Below are 27,113 nucleotides of genomic sequence, written 5' to 3' on the forward strand. Positions count from 1 at the left end.
TGGTGATTGAGAATTTAAGGTTCAGTGTTTGGCTTGGAGTTTCAAAGAGTACTACGGGGTGGTGGATTATGTAGCCCACAAGACAAATATCGTAAAGTGCACCACAAAATTCTAAGTTAAACTATCTATTTTACGTTCTCAATTGGCGCCACGTTTGCTGTACGTAATTTTGAGCATCATTCAATGGTGCGTGAAAGGTTTACCTAAACTATTTTATTTCACGCTTTAAGATAAAATCATTTCAAAAACATTTTACCATTTTTTTTTCAAAACATAATTTTTCACATTACAACACGCACACTACCACTCTGAAAAATTTACCCATATTGTAATGTATGTGAATCCACAATTCATCTAAATAAACCACAGGCTTCTTTAATTCTGACGACTCATTTTTCATAGTAATCTAACGTAAAGTACCTTTTTCGAAATTATGTAGACGCGCTCGTAAATAATACGTTTATTTTGACAATTTTTTTAATCAAATCTAAGAAACAGGAAAGGAATTTCCGTCTAGTTCCAGTTCTAGCGCCGAAGTGGCAATGGCGCTGTTAAATGTTCGTCCCACAGAAAACAGCTCCACTCGCATTCAGCTCATGTCTTCTCCTACAGTACGGTCCACACGGTGGTCTAGCGGTTCTAGGCGGTCAGTCCGGAACAGCGGGACCGCTACGGTCGCAGGTTCGAATCCTGCCTCGGGCATGGATGTGTGTGATGTCTTTAGGTTAGTTAGGTTTAAGTGGTTCTAAGTTCTAGGGGACTGATGACCACAGATGTTAAGTCCCATAGTGCTCAGAGCCATTTGAACCATTTTTAGTACGGTCCACACGCCTGGACTGATAGAAAATGCATAACGTTCTTCATTTAGAGATATCTGTAGCGGAAAGTAGCCGCACTACATGCCTCTACAGGTTGCCTCAGATGTTTTCTGGTATCAGTTTCACAGAGCTATTGAACGATAGATAGTTTATGCGTGAGAAGTTCGGTACACTGTTCCTTGTTTGATGCTAAAACGCCGCCAAGCCCGTGATAATCTTAAGTTACAGTTTTGACACTCGCACACAATCACAGTCACTCGTAATAGCCAGCTTATGGTATGCAGCAGAACCAGTTACGAAAAGGATTATAAAACGGATTTCTGTGACAGAATGCTCACTCAAGTGTTACACAAATTAACCTCTCGAACAATCAGTTCTCGGTCCCGACTTGTACAATACACCACGCCGATTTCAGTTATTCACAAGTCACAGTTTACACATTAAGACCATAATTTCGCACGTCCGCCTTTAGCAAGCGTGCACGTGAGCTTTGTGGCACTCCAAGGTCAAGTTTAACTCATAATTTCGCAATATTATTACATCTATTCAGAACTCCTAATACACACATACGAAGCAGATGAAGGCTGAGCACCGAACATCTTTAGACGTCAGAAAGCAACTCTTTATCCCAAAAATGGCTCTGTGCATTATGGGACTCAACAGCTGAGGTCATAAGCCCCCTAGAACTTCGAACTACTTAAACCTAACTAACCTAAGGACATCACACACATCCATGCCCGAGGCAGGATTCGAACCTGCGACCGTAGCAGTCGCGCGGTTCCGGACTGACCGCCTAGAGCCGCTAGACCACCGCGGCCGGCGTCGTTCACCTCAATGAAGGCGTTCGTGGAGACAACTATCGTCCTAGTGTAGCAAAAATATGATTCACCAGAAGATCCGACACGTTTCCGTTGATCGACGGTCGAATCCCGACGGTCCCGAATCCACTGGAATCGTAATGGACGATGTCGTTGGGTTAACATGTGAACACGTAGGGGTGGTTTCCTGCAGGTAATCATATTCAAGAATGTACGATGAACGGTGTGCTCCCAAACACTTGTGCGTGCACCAGAATTGTGCTCTTTTGGCAGAGACGCCACAGATCATCATCTATCCTACTTTACAGAGCAGACAAGTCTCCGAACCCCTCGTTTTGTGAGGAGTCGTGGACGTCCAACCATTTAGCGCCTACTGGTAGTTTCACAGTCCTCCTACCTCTTTCCGTAGATGCTCACAACAGTAGCACGTGAACATTCGACCAGCTTCCCCGTTTTAGAGAAACTCGTTCACAGGCTTTGCGTGATAAATAATCTGTCCTTTCACAAAGTCGCCTGCCGGCCGTTGTGGCCGAGCGGTTCTAGGCGCTTCAGTCCGGAACCGCGCTACTGCTACGGCCCCAGGTTCGAATTCTGCCTCGGGCGTGGACGTGTGTGATGTCCATAGGTTAGTTAGGCTTAAGTAGTTCTAAGTCTATGGGACTGATGACCTCAGATGTTAAGTCCCATAGTGCTTAGAGCCATTTGAACCATTTTTGAGCAAAGTGGCTTATCTGAATGGTTTTCCCCATTTGCAGCCCATATCTCGCTAGAGGGATCCCCGTCCGTGTGTACTCCGCTGACACACTTTTGTTTCCGCTTCACGTTCGCACAACACCACGAAATAATATCCAACGTTGCGGCAGAGGTCATAATGTTTTGGCTTATCAGTGTACAGCGTAGCCAATACGATATCAATATCAAACTACGCAATCTCGTGTCTTTTACCAAGAACCAATCAAAACTTAACAGATTTTATAAGAGATTTATTAAATAAACATATTTATAAAACCCACAAATATCATAAGAATTCATCCTTTAAGTAAATGAATCATCACGAAACTTCTCTTTTTTTCCAGTAGCATAAGTAGGCGAATAACGCTTCACAAATTTCCCCTGGGAGTACGATTCACCTGTACAGCCACAGTTCTCATGCTAACGTATGTTTAGTTAGTGGACATAACAATATTCATTTATTATATTACTTCGCATTCAAATTTTCATTCACACTAATATTTAAATATATTAGATCAATAACAATTATTATGAGGGGCGTTCAATAAGTAATGCAATACATTTGTTTTTTCTCTGCCAATTTCCGTTGAAAAAATGTGGAATTTGTTGTGAAGTATCGTGGAATATTCCCACTTCAGCCCATATCGTTTCATGAAGTTCCGATAGATGGTGGGGCTATACGTAGCCTACAACATGGCGTTTTTAACGGAGGTGCGTTCCAAGCAAAGAGTTATCACTGAGTTTCTTTTGGCGGAAAACCAGAGCATCTCAAATATTCATAGGCGGCTGCAAATATTCTGCAGACGCCTGGCAGGGAACAAACTCACATTGAGTCGTTGGGCGAGGCGTCTATGAATACCGCAACAAGGTCGCACAAACCTATCCGATCTCCCACGTGCCGGTCGGCCGGACACAGCTGTGGCTCTTGAAATTTTGAAACGTGCAAATACTCTCATTCGAGGTGATCGGCGAATCACAATCAAACACCTCGTTGCTCAACTGGACACCTCTGTTGGTTGTGCTGAGACACTCGTCCACCATTTGATGTACTCCCCACTTCCTAACAGAAGATCATAAAGAGCAACGAAGGGATATCTGTGTGGAATTTCTTGGACGTTAAGAGGCTAAACGTGACAAATCATCACAGGTGATTAAACATGGGTTCATCACTTCGAACCGAAAACAAAACGGCAATGTACAGACAGGCACCACACCACCTCCCCTCCAAAGAAAAAGTTCAAATTCGCATACTCAGCCAGTAAGGTCATGGCGCTGGTCTTCTAGCGCTTTGAAGGTGTTATTCTGTTTCATGTCCTCACTTATGGTGCAACGGTTAACTCTGAAGTGTATTGAGAAAAGTGAAGAAAGGGCTTCAGCTTGTTTGTCGCCACAATAATCCAATCGCACTTCTCCTTCTCCACTCAAGTGTGCGCACTCGAGAGGAGCTCACAAAATTTCATTGGACTGTCCTACAGCCCGGATCTTGTACCTTTCATCTGTTTGGCCCAACGAAGGAGGCACTCCGCCGGAAAGTGTACGTGCATAATGGGGGGGGGGGGGTGTCTAGTGATGCAACGAGACGTTGGCTCGAACGTCCATCTGTAGACTGATACCATGCTGAAACACGAGTCCTCACAGTAAGGAGGCGTAAGGCCGTCGCAGATTCAAGGGAGATTATTTTGAAAACTGAGGTTTTGTAGCCAAAAGAGTGGGCAATAACATGTCGTATTGAAATCCTGAATGAAACCAACCTCCCTTCAGAAAAAAAGTGCTGCGTTACTTATTGAACGCCCCTCACAAAAGCCATAATAATCACTAAAGATTCAGTTTTATTTCCAAACTATTCTGTTTTGTCTACGTATGATTAAATACCATAAGATTCTGACATCTTGTGGCCACAACCGTAACTATTTGGAAACAGCTGCATCGTAATATCACATCTGCCATGCTAGAACCATGACTCATTTATGAAGCCACCTGCTCACTACCGTCCGACTTAGCCTGCGTTCTGAGTGGCACCGACAACGATCGTCATATGCCGCCGCCAGCGATCGCCCGATAACATCGACCGACAGCTTTGTCACAGTGCGTCCGCTCTCCTTCGTCAGTTTTTGACGGAGTAAAGGAGGTTAGGTTGGGTTGGGTTAGAATTTAGCATGGACTGTGTTAGGTTTTAACCCCCATTAGTGGTATGGACACCACAACGCCTCTGTTCTTGGAGACGTGTGCTACAAAGCTGCTTTTGCTTCTAAGAAGGTACTGAATGTATGTGAATGAACTATATCTGTCTCGGAAAGAACGTGGCTATTACTGTGCGCTCTGTACTCAGTTACTGGAATTACCATACAAGTTTTACGAATATATGAGATAAAGTGAGAAACATTTTGTTAAATACTAGACGTGATTCGTAGTGACGTTGAAAAGCAAGTACAGACACTCTGTTTTACTGAATTTATCTGAAATAGTGCAAACTTCAATGACTGTCATTCAACATACTTGTGAAAGGCAAACATAAAGTTTCTCGTTGGAGAAATGTGTTCGTCGCCAGGGTGATTGTGTTCAGAAATAAAAATGTAGACGCGAAAAATAAATATGTGGACTGTTATCAACGTTTCCTTTATTTAAGAAGCCTTAAGAATATTCACATAAAAATTTTTGTAGCATTACTCTTCAGCACGCCCACATGCTTATCTAAATAATCATCAGTTAGATCACATAATCATCAGTTCATCACATCTCTGCACGAAATGACAAACTCCGCCTACATAAAATTCCGAGCCCTAGAAATTTGAAACCCAGGGAGGACAGGACTTGTCGTGCTCCTACTGTATAGTCATGCAGTACACTCAGAGAAATCTGTGGAAAGTTGTTCAAAAATGAGATATCGCGAAAGCAATTTCTTTACGATTTTTTACCCTTTTATGAAAATTTCGCTACCCTATGACTGACTGACTGCCATTATGTCATCGTCGTCGTCGTCGTCGTCGTCGTCGTCGTCAACGACGGCAACAACAACAACAACAATAACAACAACAACTTTCGCCCTTCCACTATTAAACAAACATCCTCTTGGCGAAGAAAAGTTTTCCATCGTATTCGCTTCAAAAAAATGGATCAAATGGCTCTGAGCACTATGGGACTTAACTTCTGAGGTCATCAGTCCCCTAGAACGTAGAACTACTCAAACCTAACTAACCTAAGGATATCACATGCATCCATGCCCGAGGCAGGATTCGAACCTGCGACCGTAACGGGCGCGTGGTTCCAGACTGTAGCGCCATAGAACCGTTCTGCCATCTCGGCCGGCTATTCGGTTCATACGCTACACAAATTTCGCCACGAACGTGAGTGGTGTCGACATTTTTTTGCCGCTGCGGGGTTTTAAATTGCAATCCCCATTATGAACAGTGGGATAACGGGAAGCAATGTGGTATTCCCTTTATCGCAGCTCTCAGCACAGTGACTTACTGCGTCAGTGAGTGTAGCACCCAGTAATATCCATTTCACATGGAAACGGAAGTTATTCTCCAGACAGCACTTGTATTACAGTATTAAATCCATGCTGGAAAATAAATGCAGATTCTAGCCAAGACTACAAGTTGCATTGTTGTCTTTGACCATGAACGCCACCTATGCAATGAACTCAACACGTTGCAGATGTCACTCGTGCTCAGAACAGTGTTCAACATAGTTCTGCGTACACTATGTCGAAACTAAGTGAATCTGAAAGTGGACAAATTTTTGGCGCTCTTATGGAGAGTGCTTCCGTGCTCAAGGAAGCCAATGCGATCGGCAGATGAAGAGGCACAATATAGAAGATTTACACAGAATGCAGAGAAAGCGGGAAAACATCGTCTGCGAAGTCACAACGCGGACGGAAGTGTGTATTGAATGATAGTGACACACGATCATGGAAGAATGCGACGAGAAATAAGAGGAAGACAGCTGATGAAATCACTGCAGAACTGAATGCCTCGTCAGCATCAAAACAACACGACGAGAGCTCGATAAGCAGGCAACTGCAGGCGACCTGGAATTTCAAAACCACTCATCCCGTAACAGGGAAACGTGGCGCCGAAGCCATAAAGCCTGGACTATAGGCCAATGGAAGAAAGTCATTTTGTCGGATGAGTCTTGTTTCACACTGTTTCCAACTTACGCTCAAAGAGTAAAATATGGTAAAACAAGGTGGTGGTTCGGTGATGATTTGGGCAGCCATATCGTAGTATTCCATGGGCCCTTGGTTACTCTGGAAGGTCGCAATGTTGTCAAGGGTCATGCGACCATTTTGGCTCATCAGGCCCATCTCATGGTACAATGTTTGTTCTCCAATGATAATTTTATTTTCCAAGACAAAGTCGCTTTTTATACAGCTCACATCATCCAGTACTAGTTTTGTGAGTACGAGGATGAATAGGGTAATTGACTGATTTCTGAAAATTGTCTTAAATGATTAATTATGTCGTTTTATGCTCACAACATTATTTTTCCCTCTTGAATTTCATTATTCTTTTACAAATACGGAAAAGAAATTCATATCATTTGGAAGCCCGCTAAAACGTTCGATTCAAGTCATGGGATGACTGTGACGTCACGGGCTATCTCGCTGCTCCTACTGTCATAATGCTAATTCACAGTTATGTCTTGTTTTCGAATTTATGTTTCGGAAAATGGTATACAAATGGTGTGTAGTACCAAACTGTACAAATACAACTATAAAACACCCGAAAAGTTTGCTTGAATGAGAATATGCGTAAAAAGTGGTTGCACTGTACCGGCAAATTGTCATCGTATCAACGCACAAGTTCAGTAACTTAATTAAAAGTGTGTTGTACAGCGAATTTAACATTAATTTTCCTCCAAGATACCCTTTCCCACTCTTACATGAAGAATAGTGTCATTCAACTAAATTAAACTCTTAGTGAAAATTGTCGTCTTACCCAACTTCACATTCATTGTTCGGAATATCAGTTGTTAGAGTGGGAGACCGTCGAATGATAGAAGATGACATCCATAGATCGCTGGTTCGAATCCAACAGGAAAAAATATTTTAACTTATTTGTAATACGACTCGACAGTCCTCTCACATGATAACCAAATCACAATTACAAAACATCACCACATCGATCAGCAACAAAATATCATTGTGTTTTCCTGGCCGTTTACATGCGCTTACATTTGCAATCGCTGTTCATACACGTCATGTTCAAAACGATATTTTCTTGTTAATGCGAACGCAGAGGTTTAATCTATTAGAAACAATGCTTTTTTTATCTTCGTACTGTTCAGCAAGGCTCCTTATTGTTAAACATTTTGACGTTTCATCATCTTACATAAAAATTTAGTAAGTCTACTTCAGACACTGTCGTTAGTTTACACTCAAAAACGGACCTCACGTTTGTGTTACCTGCGTGTTGTACATGATTTGTATCTCTCCGTATAGAAAACAGCATCGGCCGTGCGGGGTAGCCGTGCGCTCTTAGGCGTGTTGTTACGGTTCGCGCGGCTGCCTCCGTCGGAGGTTCGAGTCCTCCCTCGGGCATGGGCGTGTGTGTTGTCCCTAGTGTAAGTTAGTTTAAGTTAGATTAAGTAGTGCGTAAGCCTAGGGACCGATGACCTCAGCAGTTTGGTCCCATAGTCCTTACCACAAATTTCCATTTTTTTCCCAAAACAGCATCGTCATGCACCCCGTTGTACTGTGATGTCTTCACTACTAGCAATGCTTTCCCAAAATGTGAACCGTTTGTTCGCAACGTAAATGCATTTATCTTCTGTTGTCTACTTCTCAGACAGATTAATGTGAAGCTATATATATAACGCATCTCACAATCGAAACATGTGCTCTCATTAACCGTAGTCCGAGGCGCTATCCGTTGCGCCACCTTTTTTTTTAAAATATCTCATTTTCTTCGGTATTGTTCGTTCTACTTGTTCGGGGCGGACGTCCCATGACGTTTGTTCAAGCTCATCACTGGTCTATTAACTCAGTTTTTTTTTAATTACAGAGGGCAGTTAATTCTCTGACCGAACACGCTGACCTACTGTGTCGGTGGCTGAGCGCCTTCTCATAGCTTTTCATCCGTTCATAACTTTTCTTTCAGCAAAGAAAAATTTCATTGGGTTTGGAGTCGTACCTCATGACTCATCGTCAACAATGTAGCTATAATATACAGACTCCTGTATAATAGTTCAACAATTTCTTAGTTTTGAGCGAGTTTAATGATGTTGCAGGGAGCAGGGAATAGAATATCCGTTCTTGCCCATATCACCGCTCTAAATAGGTGGAGCAAAAACGCATCAACTTCCGCAAGGCTTCCACTATCAGCGTTCACGAAATTCCTTTCTATTGCTATTTAAAAATTGCAATTGCGTTTCCCATCACTAAATAGCTAAACTGTTTGCAGAAAGAGTACGTAAAATCCTCATAATTTTGGTTGACATTCCTATAAAACATGTATAGCTTCGTCTAACTCCTAGTCTGTGACGTCACCATAGCATCAGCCAATAACAGAGCGTTTTCGATCACTTGACCAAATCTTGATATTTTATGATTTCTAGACTTTAAATAGATAAAAATAACAGATATTTAATGAGAATATTGACCTTACATGCTACTTGAATGTCATGATCAATCACAATAGCAACGGGCCAAACCACATTTTTAACAGGGAAATAGCCTACTGTCGCATCCCTCCTGGCCAACACAGTTACGAATCTCTATATTATGGAGCCTTTGTGGTCTACTTTGGAGAGAAGGGTGCGTGATCGGTATCCGCCTCCACCATCGTTACGTAAACTAACCACTATTTTTCAAGAATAATGCTTTGGATTCCCTTGAAAACCATTCAGAACCTGTACTTATCCATCACAGGATGGCTGGAATCTGTTTTGAATGCCAACGGTTTCTTACACCATATCAGGGATGGTAATGTGTTGTGTCTGTGGTGTGTCCATGTTTTCGTCCACTCCCTGCAATCCGCAAGCCACCTTACGGTGTATGGCGGATAGTACTTGCAGATGCTATCTTTTTTCCCTTTCCTCTTCCATTCATGACTTTCGCGTGGGAACATTGAGTGTCGGTAAAGCTCTGCACGACGTCTCATTTCTCTAACCTTCTCGTCGTGACCAGTTCGTGAAACGTGAAAGAAAATAATACGTTACCCGACTCTCCCTGAAACGTAAGTTCACGTTATTTGAACAGTAAATCGCTCCATGATGCACAGCGCCTCTCTTGTGATGTCTGCACTTGAGTTTCTTGAGACTCTCCATGACGCTCGTCCGCCGAATAAGCGGTCCCATGTCTAAGCGAACCGCTCTTCTTTGGATCTCCTCTTTCTCTTCTATTAATATTACTTGGAAAAGGTCCCAGACTGTTCCTTAGTGCATTACGTGATCCCTCCCATCGCAATTTTGGTACGTCCAGCGCTGCCAACCAGGATCGTTTTGGTTTAAAATGGTTCAAATGGCTCTGAGCACTATGAGACTTAGCTTCTGAGGTCATCAAGCCCCTAGAACTTAGAACTATTTAAAAACACATCCATGCCCGAGGCAGGATTCGAACCTGCGACCGTAGCGGTCGCGCGTTTCCAGACTGTAGCGCCTAGAACCGCTCGGCCACACCAGCCGGCGATCGTTTTGGTGGTCCAGATATTATGGCGTGGGAAGGCATAATGTTACATGGGCATACTTATCTCCGAATCTCTGAATACGGTACACTCATCAGTCCACGTTCTTTTGGCACTGTACTTCTCTCCCACGTGCGTCCTTTCAGGGGTGCATTCGGTCCTGACTTCATTTTTAACGATGGCAATGCGCGACTGCATCGAACTGCGCACGTGGAAGAGTTCTTGGAATGAGACGATATTCATCGAATGGACTGACCAGCAGGTTGCCCCGACTTGAGCTCCACGGAGCACGCATTGGGCAGGCGTATTGCAGCACATCCATATGCACAAACGATATCCAGCAGTTGTCAGCAGCACTGTTGGATGAATGCAAATTATTACCACAAGAACTCTTTACCAACTTAATTGCCAGCCCAGGAGCACGTTACAGAGGATGCATTGCCGCCCATGGTGGTCACACACTCTTCTAAGAACCATGTGCACCGCGCGGGATTAGCCGAGCGGTCAAAGGCGCTGCAGTCGTGGGCTGTGCGGCTGGTCCCGGCGGAGGTTCGAGTCCTCCCTCGGGCATGGGCGTGTGTGTTTGCCCTTAGGATAATTTAGGTTAAGTAGTATGTAAGCTTAGGGACTGATGACCTTAGCAGTTAAATCCCATAAGATTCCACACACATTTGAACATTTGAAGAACCATGTGCCGCCGTTTGTAATGTCCAACCGGCCGCTGTGAATCGCAGCAACTTCAGTGTACTAATTTTCTCAAAATAAGTGTCATTTATGATGAAATTCTTTCGAGCTTCCAGCTGTCATGCAGGTCTCAGGACGCGAGAAGTAGATAAAATATCTTTTGGGAGTGGACAGTTTTATCTCGGACGCACTGTGCGTACTGCTGAACAACGCTGTGTAGAACACGAGAGATGCTATCACTTTCGGCATCCTGATAAATCAGCGGCAGCGGAGCATGCCCGCGAAAATGGATATTGTTCCGCATTTGAAGAGACATCAGTTATTGCACAGACTATTAATTTCTGGTACAGCGAAATTAAAGAAGCGATCGAGATAAAAATTTGTGACACCCTCAATAAAAACGATGGCCTACATGACGGAGCGGGCACGAGACCACCGAGAAAGACAGGCCACGGGGCGTAGTCACAGCACGTGACACTGCAGGTCTTATGAATGCCAGCAGCGGTGTCCGATGGGGAGTGAGTAACTATTTCACACAAGTTTAATAATTCTTGACCTTATGTTTAAATGCATGCAAGTTCAAGGTAGCACGCGAAGAAATTAGGACCTTTAGTGGGTACGTTTTCAGTGAAATATTGATTTCCAGGGGCCTGCACGGAGTCGACTTTTCACGATGTGTGGCGGACTGGCCGATGAGTGTGACTTCACAAATTCGTTGGAGGGCCCGTATATTTCGTCGGCCCAGTGCGGGCACCAGTGACGTCACAGTGGGTATCACGGGTATATAAGGACAGTAGCGACGACAAAGAAACGGTCAACACTTGACAATGGCCAAGGAGTACTCGGCCGAAAGCTCGTGGATTTTAAACGACCTGACGCGGCTGGATGCTCGAGAAATTTTATCAGTACATTTCGACGCGAAACGCACTCATACAGATGTCATTTATGTTCGGCCCACTGCGTCTTTCTTTCAGTTATCTTCTCTCCTATAATGAAACAGTTCTTTCTATGTACGTATGGTCCACTTTTCATTAAGCTTAATACTTGGCAGTGACGCATCATGGAAAAGTTACTTTCGTCCTTAAATTTTATACACCAGCGTATAATTCTGTTTCGCGTCTAGAATATTTTCCACAGGGCTGGAATGTTTAGGTGTGAGTTGAACCCATCAAAATCAGACTCTGTTTATTATTAATGACTTAATTACGATGCGGTGTGGAAGGACATACGAGCAAAAACAAACACTGGACAGAATATTTACAAAAATTATTTTGTTTTCTGTTATTTTTTGAAATGGTTGTTGTAGTAACAGACTGATGTACAACGTAAACTTTGACGTAGGTTATGTTCGAAGGTGACAGTTCAGGTGCGATGTGGAGAAGCCAACGTGTGGGATTTATTGGGAATAACTATAGTACTTGTTAGAGCGTCATTTAAGCATAAAGGATTTCAATGAGAGGTTTCTGTCCACTATTTTGATGACATGATGAGCTAGAACATTATTGAATTTCTTGCTGCCTCAATTCTGAGTAAAACCTCGAGCTCTCGACGATTACCTCCATTGTCTTCGTCAGGAGCAACTGACTGTCAAAACTGCTGCTAAGGTGACATTACAAAGCCCAAAGACGGCTTGTGATTCGTCTGTAATTACTTCATGCTGTCGTAGATGGTGTCAGCTTCTGCGCTGGTAGGGCCACCCCTTCTGCCGTAGCGTAAACGTGGCGACGAATATCTCTGGCTCTTCCCTGCCCCGAGAGCTCGTTTCCATGCACAACCAAGATTACACGGTTGAAGATTTTTCTCGCACATTCTTACATCTACAGCGTCTTTAATTATAGTGTCCCAGTATGTGGGAGACTGGAACAAAACTTCTCCATCTTTTTTATCTTCTTGGGGGTCGGAAAATAGATCTGATCCTCGCCTTCCCAGGATTCTGCCTATTTTGCCGGGGGTAGCGCCGCAGAATGGAAGGAATGCAATCGGTGGCCCATCACGTGAATGTTCACCATTTTCACGTTTCCATTCCTTGGAGAATGCTGACTTCATATCACGTGACCCAGAGCGATTATTTTCGAACACAATTTCGGATGATTAAATTCGGAATCTAAATGGCCCTCGTCAGAAACAGTTTTTGCTCTATGTACCAGTGTATTTAAGGATGCTCTCTTCTGGACTGGATGGTGAAAACTTTGGGTTCTAAGACATAAATCAGTGTGCGTCGGCTTGCGGTACACTGAGTGGCCGAGACGTCTATCCGACTTTCGTTGTACCAAAACATCTAAGAACGGCAGCCTTCCCTTTTTCTCTGTCTCGAAGATGAACTGGATGTTTGGGTGCATTCTGATCGTATATTCCTGGAAGTTCCCAAGAGCTTCTACGTCGTGTGGTCAGAGGAAAAACGTGTCGCCAACATAATGATAAAATGAAGACGTACGAAGGGGAGCCTAATTTAATGCATGTTCCTCAAAATAGTTGTCCATTTCTGGAGACAACGGAGAACCGATAATCATTCCTAAGAAAATAAAGACGTGACGTTCTGTTAAGGGCAGTCTCGGCCTCAGGATTCCTGGGATTTGCAACATAATTTGTGAATGGGGGAGCAATTAAATTGATCAACCCATCCACACAGTTTCCGACCGCTGTGCACAACATCAATGGCGTGTTAAAAGCCGAGGAGAAGAGAAATCTGTAGTTGCCGAGCACAGCCTCACAAACAAACATAAAATCCTGTTTGATGAAACAGAATTTTTGTTCCAGGCTCCCACATACTAGGACCCTGTAATTAAAGAGGCTCTAAAAGCAAGAATGCGTGAGAAAATCGTCAACCGTGATGGGGGATATAATCTTAGCGGTGCATGGAAGCGAGGACTTGATGCAGAGAAGAGCCAGAGATATTCGTTGCAACGATTACGCTACGGCGGGAACGGTGGCGCCACCAGCGCAAACGTTGACAACATCTTCGACAAATGGTTCAAATGACTCTGAGCACTGTGGGACTTAACATCTGAGGTCATCATTCCCCTAGAACTTAGAACTACTTAAACCTAACTAACCTAAGGACATCACACACATCCAAGCCCGAGGCAGGATTCGAACCTGCGACCGTAGCGGTCGCGCGGTTCCAGGCTGAAGCGCCTAGAACCGCTCTGCCACATCGGCCGGCCATCTTCGACAGCATGTCATAATTACCGACCAATCAGAAGCTGTCTTTGGGCTATATAAGACCACCATAGCAGCAGTTTTGAAATCAGTAGCTCCTGACGAAGACGAAGGAGGTAATCGCTGAAAGCTCGAGGTTCAAATGGCTCTAAGCACTATGTGACTTAACATCTGAGGTCACCAGTCCCCTAGAACTTAGAACTATTTAAACTTAGCTAACCTAAGGACATCACACACATCCATACCCGAGGCAGGATTCGAACCTGCGACTGTAGCAGCCGCGTGGTTTCGGACTGAAGCCCCCAAAACCGCTCTACCTCAGCCGGCGAAAGCTCGAGATTCTACTCTATGTTGACGCGACAAGAAGTCCGAGAATGTTTAATACAGCAGTGGCGTCGTGATAGGTTCCGTTCTCTTCATGAGTCAGAGGTAGAGTGTATCGGCAGGTTCTATATTTTCAGATTTAGTATGTTGAAAACGGCTGTACAATAGTGTTAAGTGAATATTCTTCTACCCACCACTGGAGAAAGCAGATGTTAATTTCATGGAGGGGGGGGGGGGGGGGGGAGTACATGCACATGGTTAGTAAACAGAAGTTTCTCGTTGATGATGGGAACATTTACAGGATGCTTTGATTGGCATTTGCGTAGATTAGGGAAGTTCTTAATGTCAACAGCAGTCATTGCTTGTTGTGAAGTAGCTGCAGGAGGATGGTTTCTGGACTGTAAAGTTTCACATATAGCTCATATTTCCTGTAATTAGCCACAATAGTTTGTCAGAAATTTACTTATTTCGGAGGTATCTCAGCTAGCTTCATCAGGGACAAGAGAGATTATTTCCTCCACCCGTTGCACAGCGAGACTCCACCACAATTTCTGGAACCGTGTACCGCCTTCTGAAATGGGTAATATTGTACGTAGGGGCTCCAGACAGTAAGCTACACGACATCCCAAGCTTAGACTATTTTGCAGCAAGAGTGGCGCCTTTTCAGAAGAGGGTACATGCCCTAGACTCTTACAGACGCAGCTCTGTCGCGCTACGGATAACAGGTACATCACAGTGAGCGACTGAAATGGCGTGGTACCTGGAAACGTACTGCAAAGCTGAAGTACCGGGTGATCACAAAGTCAGTATAAATTTGAAAACTTAATAAAACACGGAATAATGTAGATAGAAAGGTAAAAATTGACACACGTGCTTGGAATGATATGTGGTTTTAATAGAAACAAAAAAAGTATTACTACACGCGTGAAAGATTTCTTGCGCGCGTCGTTTGGTAATGATCGTGTGCTCAGCCGCCACTTTCGTCATGCTTGGCCTCCCAGGTCCCCAGACCTCAGTCCATGCGATTATTGGCTTTGGGGTTACCTGAAGTCGCAAGTGTATTGTGATCGACCGACATCTCTAGGGATGCTGAAAGACAACATCCGACGCCAATGCCTCACCATAACTCCGGACGTGCTTTACAGTGCTGTTCACAACATTATTCCTCGACTACAGCTATTGTTGAGAAATGTTGGTGGACATATTGAGCATTTCCTGTAAAGAACATCGCCTTTGCTTTCTCTTACTTTGTTATGCTAATTATTGCTATTCTGATCAGATGAAGCGCCATCTGTCGGACATTTTTTGAACGTTTGTATTTTTTTGGTTCTAATGAAACCCCATGTCATTCCAAGCATGCGTGTCAATTTGTACCTCTCTATCTACATTATTCCGTGATTTATTCAGTCTTCAAATTTGTACTGACTTTTTGATCACTCGGCACATGGAACAGTTAGGTTGTTGTGGGCAAAACGTATAAACTGCACACAGCTTAATAGTTAAATTCTGACGTAATATGGACCAAATTCAATGTTGCGTCGATCCATAGTGAAATGGCGCCAACGATTTGTCCAAGGCCGAGCAGGCATGGATGATGCTGATCGGAAAATCCATTTCTACTATTATCGGTTCACATCTTTCCGGCAAGCTGCAAGATCATGTGGGAGAAAGAGATCTTCCAAGATGATGTTCACACAATGTTTCTGTAATGGATCCGTGACCACGGAGCGTATTTCTATCGTCGATGAATTGAACGGTTGATAGAACGTTCCGACCATTGTATGGGTATACTTAGAGACTATGTTGAGAGACAGTCATGTATTTGTCTCATTTTGGAGGTTAGTGCAGGGCTCAATATAATTTACCTGGCGTGACATAATGTCTAACTTTTTGAAGTCCCTTCGTATTATGTCAGAATACTTCCTGCACAGTTTTACTTTAATTTAGTTGCACATGGATAAGTGCGGGTTACAGACTTTCCCAGAATTGTGCTACTACCTCGTGTAGCAACAGAGAGACGTAATGTAACAATTTATGCTTTACTACATTATTGTACATTTGTACCATGTTGTGAATCGTCAACATTTCGTTCTCCAGCGCTTCATGCACGTCGTTTGCAACCACACCAGCTTGGAGGCTCCTCATTAATAGTCTGAGAAACAGTTACGAAGTTATCGACCTATTTTTGTGTCTCGTGATGCTGATCTTCACGAATGTTCCTCCGATAATTATTGGATGAATTAAACAGTTTAAACAGCCAGTAAGTGTTCATCGGTAAACCTTCGAAACTGGGTAGCCGTGCGGTCTGAGGCGTCTTGTCACGGCTGACGCGGCTCCTCACCGTCGGAGGTTCGAGTCTTCCCTCAGGCATGGGTGTGTGTGTTGTCCTTAGCGTAACTCATTTTAAGTCAGATTAAGTAGTGTGTAAGTCTAGGGACCGATGACCTCTGCAGTTTGGTCTCATAGTCCTTACCACAAATTTCCAAATTGTTTTCCTTAGAAATTACTTTTTGGTTAAGTTAATTTTTTTGCTTTACACATGCCATTATCAGCTTTTAAACAGTAATTTTCGTAGCTAATCTTTCACAAACTAGCAATTCACATTGTCTATGAATGGTGTTACAAAATTTTACAAGTGATATCATAAATAACCAACATCTCGACTGTGCAAACTGAATGACTTGGTAACTGCACACGGAACATTACGTAAGGGTATCTCACTAGAGACGGACTGAATAACATACAGTTCGTAGTAATTGAAAGCTAGCTCCCAGCTGATTGGGAAACGTACGTGGTGAATGCTAGCCCACGACAGACTGACATGGATGTTTACATTCTGTCTACCAGACGCTCAATGGTTGTGTGTCCAACGTCTGCCTAGACGCATGTAATAAAGGAATCACAAAATGGTTAAAGGCTCAGTAATTACACCTTCAGTAACAATATAAATGACAAAAATATATTAGGCAGTGAAGTTATCTTGATTAATTATAGGCTGTATAATCAAAAAATTGCAAAATGATAGGTATTATTTTGTGAAATGGAAGTTATAATGAACGCTGCGATTTCCAGAGCGCACTAATAATTTTCAGAAAGCAAAATTTTCTAATTGGAATTATCTACAAAATAACATGTTACTGCGGCCGCAGTGGTCTCGCGGTTCTAGGCGCTCAGTCCGGAACCGCGCGACTGCTATGGTCGCAGGTTCGAATCCTGCCTCGGGCATGGTTGTGTGTGATGCCCTTAGGTTAGTTAGGTTTAAGTAGTTCTAAGTTCTAGGGGACTGATGATCACAGATGTTAAGTCCCATAGTGCTCAGAACCATTTGAACCATTTTGAACCTTCATGTTGTTATGGTTCAAATGGCTCTGAGCACTATGCGACTTAACTTCTGCGCTCATGAGTCGCCTAGAAGTTAGAACTAATTAAACCTAACTAACCTAAGGACATCACACACATCCATGCCCGAGGCAGGATTCGAACCTGTGACCGTAGCGGTCGCTCGGCTCCAGATTGTAGCGCCTAGAACCGCACGGCCACTCCGGCCGGCCATGTTGTTATCATCACTGGTCTAAAAACTATACATTGAATAGTAAAGTTTAGTAAATTACAGCACTGATGAGAATTTAACAGTTTCACGTATTCATGGTAAATGCATAAAGTGTGAAATAGAAAATAAAAGAAAAAACACTTGTTTAAAAAGTGGAAATGTAACAAGTGTAGCTGCTCTATCTTGCTCCGTTTCATGAATTTTGATATGTCAGGAACATGGTACTGAATAGTTCTACAAACTAGAAACTTCAGTATGTACTTAGTCACAATGAATTTCCTATTTGTTTTTAAAACGTTGACTATGGGATACGTTTTTAATTCAATGTGGTCATTTTGTATTGTCTACTGGCACTGTTGCTAAACCCGAATGCGGGCTGCACTGTTTTCTTGCTCCAAGGAGAACTTCACACTTATAATGGTTCTGCCAGAACCTACTGCGGTTGTGTTTCATTCTTATCGGAGACGTCATTACACGCTAAATGTAAATGTAAATGTCGTGTGACCAGGGCCTCACGTCGGGTAGAACGTTCGCTGGGTGCAAGTCTTTCGATGTGACGCCACTTCGGCGACTTGCGTGTCGATGGGGATGAAATGATGATGATTAGGACAACACACCACCGAGTCCCTCAGCGGAGAAAATCTCAGACCCAGCCGGGAATAGAACCCGGACCCTTAGGATTGACATTCTGTCGCGCTGACCATTCAACTACCAGGGGCGGAATTTGCTCAACTTGTCCATCATTAACGTACTTACTTCCGCCTCAGCACCGCCGTAGGTATAGGCGAGATAGTCTGGGCTAGACACTGTTACAGATTGGCTAACTTATGGTATGAGGGGGAGGACATTACATGCTATTCTTTCTAGAGTGCTGTGTGGATCAAGACGTGCTCTAAGTACGTAACGTAATCTTTGTGTAACGAAAGTAATCGAGGTCGCTTGATAATGTTGAAATGGGTGAAATTAGCTAATAGGAAGTAAAATAAAGATTTTTTTTCAAATACAAAACAGCGTAACGAAGGAAAGTGACTTCTTCCAAAATACTTGAGGAGTAGGTATACAATGAAAACGTCGATATCAAATGGCTGTGATAAAAAATCAATAAACAGAACTCTGAAGCTTAACAAAAGGTGCAGACAAGTAAGAGAAATAGGACGCAGCAGCACAAAAACATAAACAGCGTGAGAGAACACATGATAAAATACCTTTTGTGTAAATGTCAGAAATGGTTCAAATGGCTCTGAGCACTATGGGACTCAACTTCTGAGGTCATTAGTCCCCTATAACTTAGAACTACTTAAATCTAACTAACCTAAGGACATCACACACATCCATGCCCGAGGCAGGATTCGAACCTGCGACCGTAGCAGTCGTGCGGTTCCGGACTGAGCACCTAGAACCGCTAGACCACCGCGGCCGGCTGTAAATGTCTGAAGTCAATTCTTTCAAGCAGTCGGAAATAAAACATACGCTAAGATCGACGTAAGGCCAACCAGAATTGCTTCAGACTTTCTATCACAACATTATACGAAATAAGGCGCAAATTTGGGCAGTTAAAAAAGATCTAAAACAAATGATACGTGCGCGTCTCAAGCAACCCATATTGTCAGTCGTAACTAAAATTAGCAAAAGAAGAGTCTTCGCAAATGCTCGCATTTTAGCAAACGCATTATACCAATTTCGATGGAAAGTGAGAGAAGCAGTCGAGATTACTAAACCAGTGAATAATTTTAATTGTGACGACAGCTGTAGGCGGCCGGTGGATTGGCTGCCTGCCCTGAGTGCTACCAGAACTCCGCCGGCGTTTGCGAAACATAAACACAAACAAGGCGCCGCTCACGTTCCGCACTCCTGCCGATAGTGCACTCTTTAGCACCTCCATCAATTACGGCAGGGTCATTGATTTTTTTATTTGATTTGCTACCGCTTACAAATTCCCTGCCACCTAGTCATTGAGACAAGTCGTGTTGCCACAATATAAAATTGTACATATAAAAAGTTTTAACAATGGTGCAGCTTTCGATACACTACTGGCCATTAAAATTGCTACACCAAGAAGAAATGCTGGTGATAAACGGGTATTCATTGGACAAATATATTATACTGGAACTGACATGTGATTACATTTACACGCAATTTGAGTGCATAGATCCTGAGAAATCAGTACCCAGATCAAGCAGCTCTGGCCGTAATAACGGCCTTGATACGCCTGGGCATTGAATCAAACAGAGCTTGGATGGCATGTACAGGTACAGCTGCCGATGCAGCTTCAACACAATACCACAGTTCATCAAGAGTAGTGACTGGGGTATTGTGACGTGCCAGTTGCTCGGCCACGATTGACCAGAAGTTTTCAATTGATGAGAGATATGGAGAATGTGCTGGCCAGGGCAGCGGTCGAACATTTTGTGAATTAAGAAAGGCCCGTACAGGACCTGCAACATGCGGTCGTGCTTTATCCTGCTGAAATTTAGGGTTTCGCAGGGATCGAATGAGGGGTAGAGCCACGGCTCGTAACGTCCACTGTTCAAAGTGCCGTCAGTGCGAACAAAAGGTGACCGAGACGTGGCACCCCATACCATCATGGCGGGTGATACGCCAGTATGGCGATGACGAATACACGCTTCCAATGTGCGTTCACCGCGATGTCGCCAAACACGGATGCGACCATCATGATGCTGTAAACAGAACCTGGATTCATCCGAAAAAATGACGTTTTGCCATTCGTGCACCCAGGTTCGTCGTTGAGGACACTATCGCAGGCGCTCCTGTCTGTGATGCAGCGTCAAGGGTAACCGCAGCCATGGCCTCCGAGCTGATACTCCATGCTGCTACCAACGTCGTTGAACTGTTCTTGTAGATAGTTGTTGTCTTGCAAACGTCCCCACCTGTTGACTCAGGGATCGAGACGTGGCTGCACGATCCGTTACAGCCATGCGGATAAGTTTCCTATCATCTCGACTGATAGTGATACGAGGCCGTTGGGATCCAGCACGGCGTTCTGTATTACTCTCCTGAACTCATCGATTCCATATTCTGCTAACAGTCATTGGATCTCGACCAACGCGAACAGCAATGTCGCGATACGATAGACCGCAATCACGATGGGCAACAATCCGACCTGTATCAAAGTCGGAAACGCGATGATACGCATTTCTCATCCTTACACGACGCATCACAACTACGTTTCACCAGGCAACACCGGTCAACTGCTGTTTGTGTATGAGAATTCGGTTGGAAACTGTCCTCATGTCAGCACGTTGTAGGTGTCGCCACCGGCACCAACCTTCTGTGAATGCTCTGAAAAGCTAATCATTTGCATATCACAGCATCTTCTTCCAGTAGGTTAAATTTCGCGTCTGTAGCACGTCATCTTCGTGGTGTAGCAATTTTAATGACCAGTAGTGTAATTCAAATCTCAGACTAAATGCTGAAAATTATCTATTTTTGTATTACTAATGTAAGAAAATAGGAGGATGGGAAAGATTGTACATTTATAAAATGCCATCACCGATGCTGTCCAGGAGGAAGTACGTCACAAAGACAGTGGGCCCCTCCCTCCTGGGAGGGCACCACCCGATCTATTACACTCCTGGAAATGGAAAAAAGAACACATTGACACCGGTGTGTCAGACCCACCATACTTGCTCCGGACACTGCGAGAGGGCTGTACAAGCAATGATCACACGCACGGCACAGCGGACACACCAGGAACCGCGGTGTTGGCCGTCGAATGGCGCTAGCTGCGCACCATTTGTGCACCGCCGCCGTCAGTGTCAGCCAGTTTGCCGTGGCATACGGAGCTCCATCGCAGTCTTTAACACTGGTAGCATGCCGCGACAGCGTGGACGTGAACCGTATGTGCAGTTGACGGACTTTGAGAGAGGGCGTATAGTGGGCATGCGGGAGGCCGGGTGGACGTACCGCCGAATTGCTCAATACGTGGGGTGTGAGGTCTCCACAGTACATCGATGTTGTCGCCAGTGGTCGGCGGAAGGTGCACGTGCCCGTCGACCTGGAACCGGACGGCAGCGCCGCACGGATGCACGCCAAGACCGTAGGATCCTACGCAGTGCCGTAGGGGACCGCACCGCCACTTCCCAGCAAATTAGGGACACTGTTGCTCCTGGGGTATCGGCGAGGACCATTCGCGACCGTCTTCATGAAGCTGGGCTACGGTCCCGCACACCGTTAGGCCGTCTTCCGCTCACGCCCCAACATCGTGCAGCCCGCCTCCAGTGGTGTCACGACAGGCGTGAATGGAGGGACGAATGGAGACGTGTCGTCTTCAGCGATGAGAGTCGCTTCTGCCTTGGTGCCAATGATGGTCGTATGCGTGTTTGGCGCCGTGCAGGTGAGCGCCACAATCAGGACTGCATACGACCGAGGCACACAGGGCCAACACCCGGCATCATGGTGTGGGGAGCGATCTCCTACACTGGCCGTACACCTCTGGTGATCGTCGAGGGGACACTGAATAGTGCACGGTACATCCAAACCGTCATCGAACCCATCGTTCTACCATTCCTAGACCGGCAAGGGAACTTGCGGTTCCAACAGGACAATGCACGTCCGCATGTATCCCGTGCCACCCAACGTGCTCTAGAAAGTGTAAGTCAACTACCCTGGCCAGCAAGATCTCCGGATCTGTCCCCCAATTGAGCATGTTTGGGACTGGATGATGCGTCGTCTCACGCGGTCTGCACGTCCAGCACGAACGCTGGTCCAACTGAGGCGCCAGGTGGAAATGGCATGGCAAGCCGTTCCACAGGACTACATCCAGCATCTCTACGATCGTCTCCATGGGAGAATAGCAGCCTGCATTGCTGCGAAAGGTGGATATACACTGTACTAGTGCCGACATTGTGCATGCTCTGTTGCCTGTGTATGTGCCTGTGGTTCTGTCAGTGTGATCATGTGATGTATCTGACCCCAGGAATGCGTCAATAAATTTTCCCCTTCCTGGGACAATGAATTCACAGTGTTCTTATTTCAATTTCCAGGAGTGTATTTCTCGACATCCAGGGCAAGCACCTCAGCAACATTTTGAGCCTCAGATGCCGTGATGCTACATCCAAGTAATGTTACTCTACACAACATAGTGTGTTGGCCCCTATTTTTACATTTCTCTTATAGTCTAATACTACTGTCTAACGAACACTTGTTTATGTGGCACTCCGGCGACGACACGTTTAGTCCCTGTTCTACGTTTGTTTGCCTTCATCTTTGTCGCTGTCCTCTGGTCTGCTTCTCTGTCTCGCCAGTTTTTTTTGTGGAGTTATTCGTTACCTGTGCACTTTGCCAGCTGTAATCTCGTCAATGAAAGTACTCTTTATGCAGCACTCTAAATATTCTATTCTGCACAGCCGTTGGGACACAGTCTGGTCTCTAAGTGATTGTCTTATGTCGTCGTGTGAGTGAGCTAGTAGTCTTACCTGCGTCCAACGGTCACATAATAGAAGTATGTGTTCCGCGGTTTCTCTCTCTCTCTACAGGCACAACTACCCTCTTGACGGAAGATCACACCCGGCAATGAATGGAATATGGCCTATGGGCGTTTAAGTAATGAACGGCCAGTCACAAACATTTACGGAAATGAACGCAGGAAATAGTCTCCTCAAATTAGCGAAAGTTTGAGAGCGCGGCACAGTGTGCAGCCAGTTACCGGAAGAAAGGCTCAGCGATTAGTGCCAAAACGTCGGATCAGAGTCTGAACATGGCACAAAAACCAAGCAAATTTTAAGTTCCTTGACAAAAGACGCGAAAGCGTATTCTTTTATGTAGCACGTCGTTTGCTTTGTATAGCAGTCATGACTCTGCTATCAATAGGAGTGAGCACAGTTGTGCCCGCATTTGTAGGCTCTGGACCTGCTGTGGGCTCCTGGGGAATAGTGTCGCGAGCTGGATCTTAAATTGTGCTCGGGTACTTGCGACAAGGAATATAATGCATCAGATAGCGCTTAGTGCTGTCGATAGAATCGTATGAACCTCGCAAGGTTTCTGGAGGAATTCTGACCCTACGCTACACAGATTAGTCCCTAGATGTGATGGGGGCAAAGTGGCAATCTGTCGACCATTATCTTAATTTAGAGCAAAAACTTGCAATTTATTTTTTTGGTTAGCCACGAAAGTCTGATTTTTGTTCGCACAGCAGAGCTGTCTTCAGTAACGAGCGCTGAATCCCGGACAGCATATTCCTCAACAGTGGCAGACGATGGTGCAATAGCCTCACATATTAAACAAAACTCAGTTATACATTGTCTGACAAAGTGAAGCACCCATAAGGGAAGGAGGATAGGAAATAAAACTTCACAGGTTTAGAGAGTATGTGATGTTACTGCAGTGGCTGGAAAATCGAGTTTAATAAAGAGCCTGCTAACACGAGCCCACTGATTACTATAACTCTGTAGCCCCTCTGGCCAAGATGGATTCACTTATTCGGTTGGAGAGGGTGTCGTACAGCCGTTGTATCGTCTCCTAAGGCAAAATAGCGTACAAATTCTGTAACTGATCCTTGGTATTCTGGATATTGGCACTGGGACGGTGGTGACGTCCGAGCTGGTCCCACGCGCGCTATATCGGAGAGAAAACTGGGAATCTTGTAGGGCACAGGAGTATCACAGCATCGTGCAGACACTACATAGGGACACGTATCATACGTGGACGAGCTTTATCCTGTTGAAAACGGCACCACGATACTGTCATTTGGCGACACATGAGGACTTACGATGTCCATGACGTACTGTTGGCCCCCCACACCATGATGACAGGAGTAACACCTTGGCACTGCTCCAAAACATTGGAAGGATGGGAACCCTCTCCAAGTCGTCGCCATAATCGCAAATGACGTTTATCCAGGGTAATACAGAGCCGCAATTCGTCGCTGAACACTGTGCGATGCCCTTAATCAGCAGTCTTTGCTTCCCAGTCATAAAACCACTTCAAATGTATCCGTGTGTCCCGTGGTGTTATCAGCAGTCTACACATGGGACAGTAATTCCTAAGTCCGGCTGTTGGTAGTTTATGACCAATGGTGTGGGATAATACAGAATGCTGGAGGGAGTCCATTACTTGACCTTGGATGGAACAGGCAGCTACGAAGGGGGGTTACAATGTACTTGGTGCACAAGACGACGATCCTTCCTTGTTGTTATACGTGACTGACCTGAACCTTGACGAGTATACCTTTCCTAACATTTACATGCAGTCCAACATCGGGCCACTGTCACATCGATATGACCCAGAAATCTGGATACTGCACGATTCGAACATTTGGACGAATGAAGATCCACAGTGCGGCTCCTATCAAACTGTACTGTGTTTGATAACGCCTTGTCATATAAGTTCACGACTTCCCCTATTCGATGCTGTTCAGGCGCTTTTATACCCTACCAGGTATGTAAACAACTCTAAACATGAACAACACTAATGTTCTCTGGTTAGCATTGTACCTGTCATAGACGACTGCAACTCTAATCATTTACATCTCCTTCTGCCCGCCGATAGTGTGTACGTTTACGAAGCTACTTTGATTTCCATCCAGACATCCATCCATGTCTCCTGAGTGATTCACATATAATGCCGGGCAGTGTAAGTACATTAAGCGCTCTTAATCAATTAATGAGATTGCAATAAAATAAGTAACAAAGTGTGATTAAAGTGTTCAGCTTGTACAGGTTACTGGACCGGCAGTCACGGCTTAGGCAACAGGAGTAAATAACTCACATTAAATACACGAGAACTGAAGGATACTGAAAGAGAGATCTGGTCCAATAATGCTATGTTCGCAACAGAACTTTTAGCTTTACCTGAGCTGCAGCATGAATGACTCAGAGATTCGTTTGCCGTCGTTCTTTCGAGTTAAGAAAGAAAAGCTGTCATCATTCCGAAGATTGCTTGCAACAGCACAGTGGTTCACTAGGTCTTGTTGGTGGTGGTATGCTGTTGCCTTCCTCCGACCTTTGAACCGACTTACCCAGCCAGTTTAACATGCATTCGGAACAACGGTGTAATTTGGCATTTTTCACATCAACAAACGTTGCCAGAGGTGTACGAAGTGGTCATTGATGGATGTCTTTGCAATGTTGGTTAATCAAATTGTCGCAAGAAACGAGCAAGAAGATGCGTAAACGGTTTGCTCTTAGAAAACCGACAGCCTTTCGTTATCTTCGGAGGCTTTAGCACTCAGGTATAATGCTACAACCTGAGACCTTAACTGTTGGCCCACGATGCCCAAAAGTTGACTAAACCTATTGCAGAAACCCGAGCTGTCTTCTTCATTAAGGTCCAAAAAGTTAGCAGCCGAGAGCCACTTCTCACTGTGGGTGCTGTTTTAAAACTTGGCTGCCAAAGAAATCAGTCGACAGTCAAAAGTGGTTCTAGTTTTATGGGCAAAAGAACAGCCTGTTACAGCAGTTATCGAATGATCACTCTGGGTCGTATAGTTACCAGACACCGACAGAGGCGTCTCCTAACGGCCAAATTTTTAATACCACAAGGTACTACCAGCATTGTGAAGCCTAGTGCAGGGTTGGCTCAGGTGACTGAAAGCATAGGTGAGTTATGTAAGAATTTTACGAAAGAGGATCAGGTAGTGATTGTGGGTGGAGCAGGGAACAGTCTCGATAGGGACGGGGAATATGATGTCAGTGGTGACTTGGTTAACATAGCTACTCAAACTGGTGGTACTAATGTGCATTTCGTGCAACTGTTTCAGCGTCATGATCGGCCTCACCTTAATGCGGCTGTTAGGCGCTTTAATGTGGGGCTGGGGAGGGCACTGATGGCGGAGAGCATGGATCACATCTCAGTGGTGCCAGTTGGGTCTATCAGTAGATGGGGTTTCACTAGGCATGGCCTGCACCTCAATAGGTATGGGAAGGGGAGGCTGGCTAAGCTTATAGGTGGCAGTGTAGTGGGTGGTGGTGGTGGTAGTGGTATCAAATGGTTCAAATGGCTCTGAGCACTATGGGATTCAACTGCTGTGGTCATCAGTCCCCTAGAACTTAGAACTACTTAAACCTAACTAACCTAAGAATATCACACACACCCATGCCCGAGTCAGAATTCGAACCTAGCAGCAACAGCGTGGTTTCGGACTGCGCACCTAGAACCACTAGACCACAGCGGCCGGCAAGCTAGAGAGGGTCCTTGATTCACTTTATAGGAAGTACCAGACAGTAGTTCTATGTGGTGACTTCAATACTAATTTTGTACATGACTGTGCAAGAAAAAGGATGTTGGTAGATCTCCTAAATTCATATTATCTGATGAAAACTGTATTTTTTCCAACTAGGGTGCAGGGGAACAGTAGCACAGTCATAGACAATATTTTTATTCATTCTTCATTACTAGACGGGCATTCTGTTAGAAAAAGGGTGAATGGCCTTTCAGACCATGATGC

The 27,113-nt window shown here is 44.7% G+C and overlaps 1 protein-coding gene across 2 annotated transcripts in view; it reads left to right on the forward strand.

The window, feature by feature from the left end:
* Positions 1-27,113, forward strand: part of LOC126297578 (protein turtle homolog B-like) — a 476,180-nt gene that overhangs the window by 211,130 nt on the left and 237,937 nt on the right. The window lies entirely within an intron of this gene.

The sequence above is a fragment of the Schistocerca gregaria genome, chromosome X, assembly GCF_023897955.1.
Source record: "Schistocerca gregaria isolate iqSchGreg1 chromosome X, iqSchGreg1.2, whole genome shotgun sequence".
NCBI lineage: Eukaryota > Metazoa > Arthropoda > Insecta > Orthoptera > Acrididae > Schistocerca > Schistocerca gregaria.